Source organism: Propithecus coquereli, unplaced genomic scaffold (genome assembly GCF_000956105.1).
Source record: "Propithecus coquereli isolate 6110/MARCELLA unplaced genomic scaffold, Pcoq_1.0 Scaffold167, whole genome shotgun sequence".
In the NCBI taxonomy this organism is placed as follows: domain Eukaryota; kingdom Metazoa; phylum Chordata; class Mammalia; order Primates; family Indriidae; genus Propithecus; species Propithecus coquereli.
In genome coordinates this window covers 3,366,599-3,377,254 of record NW_012141302.1, presented here as the reverse complement: position 1 = coordinate 3,377,254, position 10,656 = coordinate 3,366,599, and the positions used below count along the sequence as shown (strand labels likewise).

At 39.3% G+C, this 10,656-nt stretch overlaps 1 pseudogene; it reads left to right on the top strand.

Annotated features, from left to right (window-relative positions):
- LOC105808079 overlaps positions 1-9,156 on the top strand; it is a 108,383-nt pseudogene extending 99,227 nt beyond the window's left edge.
- Positions 9,157-10,656: the final 1,500 nt, after the last annotated feature.

The window sequence follows — 10,656 nt, the reverse complement described above, 5'->3', positions numbered from 1 at the left end:
GTAATTTTTCATTTCTCACTCCCTCCCACCCTCTCCCCTTTTGAGTCTCCAGTGTCCATTATATCACTCTGTGTGCCCTTGTGTACCCATAGTTTACCTCCCCCTCATCAGTGAGAACATGTGGCATTTATTTTTCATTCCTGAGTTACTTCATTTAGGATAATGGCATCTAGTTCCATCCAAGTTGCTGCTAAAGACATTATTTCATTCTTTCTTATCACTGAGTGGTACTCCATGGGATATATATACCACGTTTTCTTTTTCCACTCATCAGTTGATTGGCACCTAGATTGATTCTTTATCTTTGTGATTGTGAACTGTGCTGCAAGTTCAGGTATCTTTTTGATACAATGAATTCTTTTCCTCAGAATAGCTACCCAGTAGTGGGAATGCAGGACCCATAGGTAGATCTATTTTCAGTTCTTTGAGAACTCTCCATACTAATGATCTCCATAGAGCTTGTACTAATTTACATTCCAACCAACAGTGTATAAGTGCTCTCTTTTCATCATACCTGTGCCAACATCTATTATTTGTTGACTTTTTAATAATGGCCATTCTAATAGGAATAAGATGGTATCTCATTGGAGTTTTAATTTGCATCTCCCTGATGATTAGTGATGTTGAACATTTTTTCACATCTTTCTTAGACATTTGGATATGTTCTCTTGAAAATTTCTGTTCATGTCATTTGCCCACTTTTTAATGGGTTTTTTTTCTTTTTTCTTGATGAGTTGTTTGAGTTCCTTGTAGATTCTGGATATTACTATCTTGTTGGAAACACAGCTTGCAAATATTTTTTCCCATTCTGTAGGTTGTCTATTTACTCTGTTGATTATTTCTTTTGCTGTGCAGAAGTTTTTTAATTAATCCCATTTGTCTATTTTTATTGCATTTGTCTCTGGGGTCTTAATCATAAATCCTTTGCCGAGGTCAATATCCAGAAGAGATTTTCCTATGTTTTCTTCTAGAATTTTTATAGTTTCAGGTCTCACATTTAAGTCTTCAATCCATCTTGAGTTAATTTTTATGTATGGTGAGAAATAGGAATCCAGTTTTATTCTTCTGCATATGGCTATCCAATTTTCACAGCACCATTTATTGAATAGGGTGTCCTTTCCACCGTGTATGTTTTTGTCTGCTTTGTCAAAGATCAGTTGGTTGTAGGTATATGGTTTTATTGCTGGGTTCACTATTCTGGTCCATTGATCTATGTGTCCACTTTTACGCCAGTGCCATACTGTTTGGTTACCATAACCTTATAGTATAATTTGAAGTCAGGTAATGCGATACCTCCAGTTTTGTTCTTTTTACTTAGGATTGCTTTGGCTATTCATGGTCTTTTTTGGTTCTATATGAATTCTAGGATTGTTTTTTCTAATTCTGTGAAAAATGACATTTGATATTTTGATAGTAATTGCATTGAACCTATAGATTGCTTTGGGCAACATGGTCGTTTTAACAATATTGATTTTTCTGATCCATGAGCATGGGATATTTTTCCATTTTTTTGTATCATCTAAGATTTCTTTCATCAGCGACCTATAGTTCTCCTTATAGAGATCTTTCACCTCTTTAGTTAAATATATTCCTAGGTATTTGATTTCTTTTGCAGCTACTGTAAATGGGATTGAGTTCTTGATTTGGTTCTCAGCTTGATCATTGTTGGTGTATAGAATTGCTATTGATTTTTGTATATCTATTTTATAACCAGAGATTTTGTTGAATTTATGTATCAAATCTAGGAGTCTTTTGCAGGAGTCCTTAAGGTTTTCTAGGTATAAGGTCCTAGCATTGAAAACCAGAGATAATTTGACTTCCTCTTTTCCAATCTGGATACCCTTTGTTTCTTTCTTTTGTCTGATTCTTCTGGTTAGGACTTCCAGTATTATATTGAACAGAAGTGGTGAAAGTGGGCATCTTTGCCTTGTTCCAGTTCTTAGGAGGAATGCTTTCAATTTTTCCCCATTCAGTATGATGTTGGCTGTTGGTTTGTCATGTATGTCTTCTATTGTTTTGAGATGTGTTCCTTCTATGCCAAGTTTTCTGAAAGTTTTATCATGAAGGGTTGCTGGATTTTATCAAATACTTTTCTGCATCTATTGAGATGATCAAATGGTTTTGTTTCTATTTCTGTATATGTGGTGAGACAAATTTATTGACTTGTTTGTGTTGAACCATGCTTGAATCCCTGGGATGAAACCCAGTTGATTGTAGTGAATTACCCTTTTGATGTGCTGTTGGATTCAGTTCACTAGTATTTTGTTGAGTATTTTTGTGTCTTTATTCATCAGAGATATTGGTCTGCAGTTTTCTTTTGTTGTTGATGTTGTTGTTGTGTCCTTTTTGAGCTTTGGTGTTATTGGCTTTGCAGAATGAGTTAGGGAGGATTCCTTCTTTCTCAATCTTTTGGTACAGTTTCAGTAGGATTGACACCAGTTCTTTGTTTATCTCATAGAATTTGACTGTGAATCCATCTGGTCCTGAGCTTTTTTGTTGGGGGGGAGATTTTTTATTACTGATTTAATCTCATGACTCATTATTGGTCTATTAAGGAGTTCTAGTTCTTCCTGATTTAATCTTAGCAGGTTGTATGTGTCCCAGAAAATATCCACTTCCTCTATGTTTTCTAGTTTGTGAGCGTATAGTTCTTCGTAATAGTCTCTGATGACCTTTTGTATTTCTGTGCTATCAGTTGTTATATCTCCTTTTTCATTTCTGCTTGTGTTTATTTGGATTTTTTCTTTTCTTTTCTTGGTTAGCCTATATAGTGGTAATCAATTTTGTTTATACTTTCAAAGAACAAACTTTTCATTTCATTGATCTTTTTTTTTTCTTTTTGGTCTCTATTTTATTTAGTTCTCATCATTGTTATTTCTTTATTCTGCTAACTTTTAGTTTGGTTTGTTCTTGTTTTTCTAGTTCCTTGAGGTATGATGAAGGTTGTTCATTTGTGATCTTTCTACTTTTCTGATGTAGGCATTTAATGCTATAAACTTCCCCCTTAGCACTGCTCTTACTGCATTCCACAGGTTTTGGTACATTGTGTTTTCATATTCTTTCATTTGAAAAAATTTTAAATTTTATTTCTTCATTGACCCAGTGATAATTCAGGAGCATGTGGTTTCATTTCTCTGTTTGTATAATTTCTGACGTTCTTCTTTGTATTAATTTCTACCTTTATGCCACTGTGTTCTAAAGAAATATGTGATATAATTTCGATTTTTTAAAATATGTTAAGATGTGTTTTGTGGCCTAAAATGTGGTCAATTTTAGAGAACGTTCCAAGTGCTGATCAAAAGAATGTGTATTTTGTATTTGTTGGGTGGAATATGGTATAAATGTCTGTTAAGTCCATTTGATTTAAAATCCAAATTAAGTTCAATGTTTCTTTGTTGATTTTCTGTTTCAATAATCTGTCTAGTGCTGTGAGTGGGGTGTTGAAGAATCCCACTATTATTGTGTTGCTGTCCATTTCTTTCTTTAGGTCTAATAATATTTGTTTTGTAAATCTGGGTGCTCTAATGTTGGGTGCATAGGACCCTTTGGCTTTGATTTTGGGGGCCTACATTAGTGTAATCTTTGTATGATTTCTTAGGCAGTACAAAGAGACTGTGGTGAAGTTTTGCTGGGGACTTGAAGGTCAGCCAAGCCAGTCTTTGTGCCCCAGTAGTGTAAGCTAGAACTGGAACCACCATCATCCCGCCCCAAAAGACACCACAAACACACATAAACACATACACACACATACACTTATACACATGTATACAAATATAGTGTTTGAATGTTAGATGCCTATACCTTCAGTGAAAGGATGGAACAAAAATAGAGTAAAAACCTATCCATTAGCAATGGGAAATATATCCATATAGAAGATGAGAGGGAGAAAGAGAAAGAAATTGTTTTGTATGGGCTCTGGTTAGAAAATTATCTCCTCTGAGAATCTGTAACACCATATCTGTGTTATACATAAGTTTGAAATTTGAATGTACACTGCCATGTGGCCAAGGAGTCCCTAACTCAAGAAATTAACACGAAAGTTGTCTGGCCTGGATGCAGGACAGAAACAAAAGAAAACCTTCCTGGAAGCAACACCCCGAATCTTTCCCAACTCTTTTTGCAAAAGGACTCTTCGCAGAGTTATGGGTATATGGGAACACTAAGGGATAAAAAGTAACTCAGGACTAATAGTAGCAGAGCTGTTATTATCCTTAGCAAGAAAGGATGAGGGGAGAGGATGAGTACTGGAATCTAGGAAAGAATTAGGTAGAGAAAGTCATTGCGAGTGAAGCAGTGGGCTTCACTTAATGAACACCTGAGGACATGTGGACCTAACAGAGACATGTGCAAGAATATTCTGTGAATCACTGTTTGTAAATGCAAAAAAAATACATTTTAAATGTCCATCAACAGGACAATAAATTCTGGTATACTTATTCATTGGAATACTGAATAGCACTTATAATAAGTGGAAAAGTACTACATTTATCAATATGTACATATTTCAAAAATATAACAAGTGAAGAAAGCAGCTTGCAAAAGATTCTTACAATATGGTTACTTTTATATAAGTTTTTAATTCATGAAAAACATTTTTGCTGTTTATATTCATATACATATATAATCAAAGTATAAAAATATGCACAGGAATAATAAGCTCAACTTTAGAATAGCGAAAAACTTTTAGAAATGATTCAGAAGAAGAGGAATGAATTTGAGGAAGGACACATATAAATATTGATGTATGTCTATAGTGGTCTATTTCTCTAAAAATCTAATGTAAACATGTTTAGTGGTGAAGATTTCACAAAGCTGGATGGTAGATACATGGATATTCTTCAAACTATTTTCCCTACTATTCTGTATTCTTGAAACACTATATAATAAAAAACCAAGTCTCCTAATTGTTAACTTAGATGATCAGCCTTCAAAAGTGATGCCTCACTAAGCTAAATTAAAAATAAGGTCATATGAAATTATAATAAATCCAACTCTCATTAAATGCTTCTGTATAATATATCAAGGCGAAGTATTCTAATAAATACTTTAAAGTACAGAGTCCCATTTTAGGCAAAATTAAAGAATTCTAACAATTTATAGCATTAGAACATTCTGGGAGATACAGGGGAGGTGTCACACTACATTGTGAGGAGAAAAAGAGGCTCTAAAGAAAAACAATACAGTTATAGGCAAAGAAAGAAATCTTTGTGTTAGATAAATTTGCTTTTATCAGAACAGCTCTTATCTACCTTAAGGTTATAAGGTTTTTAATTTTGTTTTCTTACTGTTTTATATACCTAATCTCATTCTAAATTTACATACCTGATCTCATTGCAAATTTGTTGAGTAAATTAACTGAATATAAATTCGTATATATATATGACCTATATTTTATATACATATGAATATTAACACCAACACATGGATATCTAAATATATAGAGTATGATAGTGTTTGCCTTGAGAGGAGGAAGTGACAGACTACACTGAGATTAGAAAAAGTTCCATTTTGAAATGATAAAAGTAAGTATAGTAACATGTGACAGAGACAAATACTAAAATAACTAATCACATGGCTGTCTTTGCCCTTCCTGCCTTCCAGGCGGAAAGGATCGTTTCCTCCTTGAGCAAATCCCCTGCCTGAGCCTTTGCCATGCTGGCAGCTGGGCTACAGAATCGATGATTTACGTGGTTACAAGGCATTCTGTGAGTTCACTAAATTGAAGAAGTCAGAGAAATCCCTATGTGACATTACAGGCTAGGAGTCAGTCTGCATGGACATCCATTTTCTTATGGTTTTAGAATGTTTTCTGAAAGAAAAGAAGATAGTGACAGAGATGATTGGAATGGTTCAGAGCCCTTGCTCCACTCCTCTGGCAAACGATGGGTCGCCCGGAGGCTGAGTTGCCGCCCAGTAGATCTGAACCATAGGGAAAGGCTGCTCGTTTCCAGGCACTTGTATACCAGAGTCAGAAACACACGCATTCTAATATTGAACCCTGGAAGTAGATTTACTTTTTTTTCTTATTTATTGTCTATCTCTCATCCCTAGAAGGGAAGCTCCCTAAGAACAGGGATATTTTCTGACACCTTGTTATTACTCAATAAATATTTGTTGAGTAAATAAATGTATTTGAATTGTTGACTTGTGTCACAAAAACACTACAAAAATGACAGACCCTTATCAATGAAAATTGCCTGAGTCTAAGTGAAAGTTTAAAGGACCAAAATTTGGAATGATGCATGAAGCTACAGATACAGAGACTCTTTTTCTTGTATCAACTGTCTAGATGCCCAGAAAAGGTATACCCCAAGGTGGAGAGTTGTTAGAAGTTAGGTTTAAGAGGCATGAAAATGTACACATAACTACTTAAACATGCAAAGGAACTATTGCTCTGCTCTTTTCACCTTTTCACAAATTCCTGCTGAATAGTGGAGAAGTTGGCAAGATGGGGATTGGGGGGAACACCAGGTCAATGTACAATATTTCAGGCTCTTCCAGATTTTAATTTGTTTGGAGTAATTCAATCTTTTAAGAAAATACTTTGTCTTTCAGAAATTCTTCCTTTTTCCCCAATTCTGCCCAACATAGGATCTGGCTTTGTGATATGGTTTACTCCACTTCGTGGTGACACAGAGGGGTATTTGTAATGTTGAAAGCATGTCTAACCCACCATCTGCTCTGTCATGATCTCTGCTGCTGGGTTCTTTGCAAAAGGTGTGGCTTTGCAAAGGTGTAGCCACACCTTTGCTGAGGTGTGGCTAGTCTACCTGTCTGTTTAGACTGAGGTTTATAGACCCAGCCATCTACTTCCATTCATAGAATTACTATTTCCTTATGTTCACCTACGACTTCACAAGCCCCACCAACTCTTTCAGCACCTGCACAGTCCACTCCTTCCTCCCTCATCCACCAGGATACAGAGATGCAAGATCTAGGCCAAGGTAGATAGGAGCCCTGACTTAGGCTCAACGAACTACTCCTCTCTCCACCAGCGCTGCACTAGTTCTCCCTCACCGTGTTGGATATAGCTCCGCATCTACTGCGAAGCTTCTCCCAGATGCTTATCAGGCACACCCACTGTCCTCCAAATCTGACATTTTATCTGATGCTTCACTCACCTTCCCTTCCCTCATTCTAGCAGGTCTGTAAGGAGAAGACTTCTCCTCCCTTTCTGTGTATCAGAAACTTTCCTTTATTCCTAGCTTATACAAACCTTGACATTCCAGCTCACCAGACTCAGCTCTTAATATATTAATGGAGACTTTAAAAATTTAGAAAATCTATTCTCTCTCTACAAAGCTTAACTTTGGGGCACCATTGTTTTAGTGCCAATTAGAGATGCTAAAAGTTGACACCCTTTTCCTTACATGCCGTATCAGTCCAGAAATGCCATCCAGGAACTAAGGTCTGGACTCAGAGGCCTCAGGAATCTGCTTGGTACTTTATTTGACTGTGGCTGAGCTAGTACCCAAGTTGCAAAACAAAATCCTCTGAACTCTTCCCTTTCCTTCCCCACCTGGAAGATGACTCTCCCTGAACTGCACTGCCTGGAGTTGAGGGAGGGGTGACACAAGAACTGGCTTGGCCACTGCCCTTGGTGTCTCACTGGGTCACATGCTCCCCAAGTCCACTGGCTCCGACAGAGCCAGAACAGCCGCAGGAATTGCCCACGGACTGCGGCCGTTGTGGTCTGACTGCCTTATAAATTCAGTCCAGGCCCCAGGGCCACTTTTTGTCTGCTAGTGGGGCTAGTCAGAACTCGGGTTTTGGCGGGGGAGGATTTCTCTCTGGCCTGCGGTATAAATACTTCCTCCGTGGGCACCAGCAGAAATCTGCTCTGGGCTGTGTTCCCCTGTGCCCGGGTGGTCCTGAGTTCCAATGCAAAGTCCCACAGTCACCTCCCTCTCCCTCCCCTGGGCATACCTGGAGCGCTGCAGTGGGGGAGGCGCGGCGTGGGCAAGGCAAGACTGTCTGTCCCACCCTCTTCCTTGCCGCTTTCCTTGATGTAATGTTAAAACCAGATAGTGTGACCCCTCACCTGATTTTTGGTTCTTCTGAAGGTGCTTGCTCGCGTGGATAGGTGTTGAATCCGGTGTTGGTGAGCAGGGGCTATGGCGGGAGGTTTCTATTCGGCCGTCTCGCCCCGCCCTCGCCCTGCCTGCGTGTTTTAAACACGACTCCGCGCCGCCGCCGGCTCCGGGTGGCTCGGCCGTTCAGCTTACGCGCTGTATATGCGTTAGAGATAATATATATATAAAGATAATTACTATATAGTAAAGATATTTATTTAATAAAATTTACCACTTCATGTTTTTTCCACTTTTTATCCTATTCATTTAATAATGTTATTATTTTGTTTCTTTATAAAATTACAGAATTTTAGAGCCAGAAAATATTGTGCAAGATGGGGGGCCGTCGCCTGGGGGGCCTGTAGTTCGGCCCCACCGCGGCCACCCAGCTCGTCGCTTTCCTGGGCACCACTTTTCAGCCCGATGTGACTTGCCGGTAGCAAGGACTTGCTCCCTCTCGGGTTTGGGGGCGGCCTTACGGCCACATATGGCATTCTCCATCTTTTAGTGCGGCCTTTTGACTAAATCCAAATTTTACAAAACAAATCCTTTTACTAAAAGGAGTGCAGCAGAGAGAGATGAAGCTTTGCTTGCCTCCTTTGGTGCTTAAAAAAGAACAATCTTGAAATGAGAGGGCCGCAGGTTCCCCACCCCTAAAAGGGTTTCTCAGATGAGGACAAGGCCTGGGAGCCAGGAGAGAACCCGGGTTGTCCCGACCTCGTTGCTGAGCTTCTGCAGTCACGGGAAACAGCACGCGAGACAGATCAGTCCGAGGGAGGCAAGCGCAAAGCTGACTCAGATTCTGAAGATGGGAGAGACGAGAGCAAACCAAAACAGAAGAAAGACGAGTCAGAAAAGCCACGAGGCTTTGCTCAGGGTTTGGAGCCGGAGCTGATTATTGCAGCTACAGACTCTAGTGGGAAGTTCGTGTTCCTGATGAAATGGAAAAACTCTGGTGAAGCTGGTCCCTGCCAAGGAAGCCAATGTCAGGTGCCCACAGGTTGTCATGACCTCCTATGAGGCAAGGCTGATGTGGCTTTCCTTCCCCTCTGAGAATGATGACAAAAAAAATGACAAGAATTAACTCTCCTGAGTACCAGCCCCTGTCACATCTGACTGCGGGTTTCAAGTGGGCAGAGAAGGAGGTCTACTTGGCACCATAGAGGTGGCTTGAGAAGATGTCCTTTGAAGAGCCAGTATAGTTTCTGTGCCCTGCAGCAGCCCAAGTGCTTTAGAGCCGTTCAAGCTGTATAATTTGCCGCCCCAGCCCAGTGGAGGGGAAGGGCGGTAAGTGTTTCAAGGCAACCCACTGTGCACTTTGCTGATAAAAGCAAAGGGCCTTCTATGAAGGACAAAACTTGCATAATTGGTTGTGTGGGAGAGCAAAGAGATACCGTAGATCTTCAAAGAGCATCTTCACAGCGCACAGCCTTCTTCCCAATAGTGTTAACTCTGCATTTTTACAGCGTAGCTTGTGTGTAGGTTTGGGCTATTACTGGTGTATTATTTGGGGGTGGGAGAGATGGGGTAGGGAAGAAAGGAGATGAGGAGGATCATTTTGGCTAAAATTTGGGCCTGCTTGGGGTAATTGTGAAATAATGGAAAGAACAGACAACTAATGATTTGCTTCTATGTCCATAATATTTTACTTTTTCGAAAAATGTCATTGGCACCACAAGTGAGAACTTTGAGAGACTGTTTAAAAGCTGTGAATGACTGAAAGCTATAAGCTAAGGTGTTCCATGTCTGAGCTTAATGTTGTTCCCCACAAAGGACCAAGCCAGCTCATAGTTACCAAAGCTGCCGTTTCGGAGATGGAAACTGATTGAGGAGAGAAAGTATTTTACTGGACACCACACACTGGCAGATCATTCTGTTTTAGAGCTGCTAATTCGTGAAATTAAACGAGAGGACCCTTTCTTTTCCAATTATGAAGTTATAAATAGCTTGTCCATCTAAGCCACTGGCTGAGGTGTTGGGGAGGGGGATGAAGGGGGTACAGGAGATGGGAGAGTAGGGAAGACAAGCACCCCTGCTCTTAGGGTGGGGAACTCTTGGAGCCTCTCTGTTTTATTGAACTTTGGACTCTGAAACCTTTGGTGGCAGGGTTCAGTCACTGACAGCTCAAAGTTTCATTGAATCAGTTCAAGAGTTGAATGATTTCAAAAGCCCTGGTCTCAGAAGATTAAACTTTCATACTGGGACAGTGGTTCACTTTAAAACACAACAAACAAAAAAAATTTTTTTTTAAATCTTAAGAATTAAATGATACCCCAAATGCTCTGTCTTGAATCACAAGATCCAGCAGTTCTTGACATCATCTAGGCTTGCAACTAGAGCTGCATTGTAAAATCTTTTTAGGCATGTGTTAGATTTATGTGAAAACTTTGTTTAAATGTAAACTTCATACCATGCTGTCAGTTTTTGTCTTAATAAAACTATAGATTTATTATCCCCGATTTCTGTCTTCATTAAGTCTTACCAGGAAATCGAGACCAGCCTGAGCAAGAGCGAGACCCCTGTCACTATAAAAAAAAAAAAAAAAGTCCTAAGAATTAAATGATACCTGAAATGCTCTGTCTTG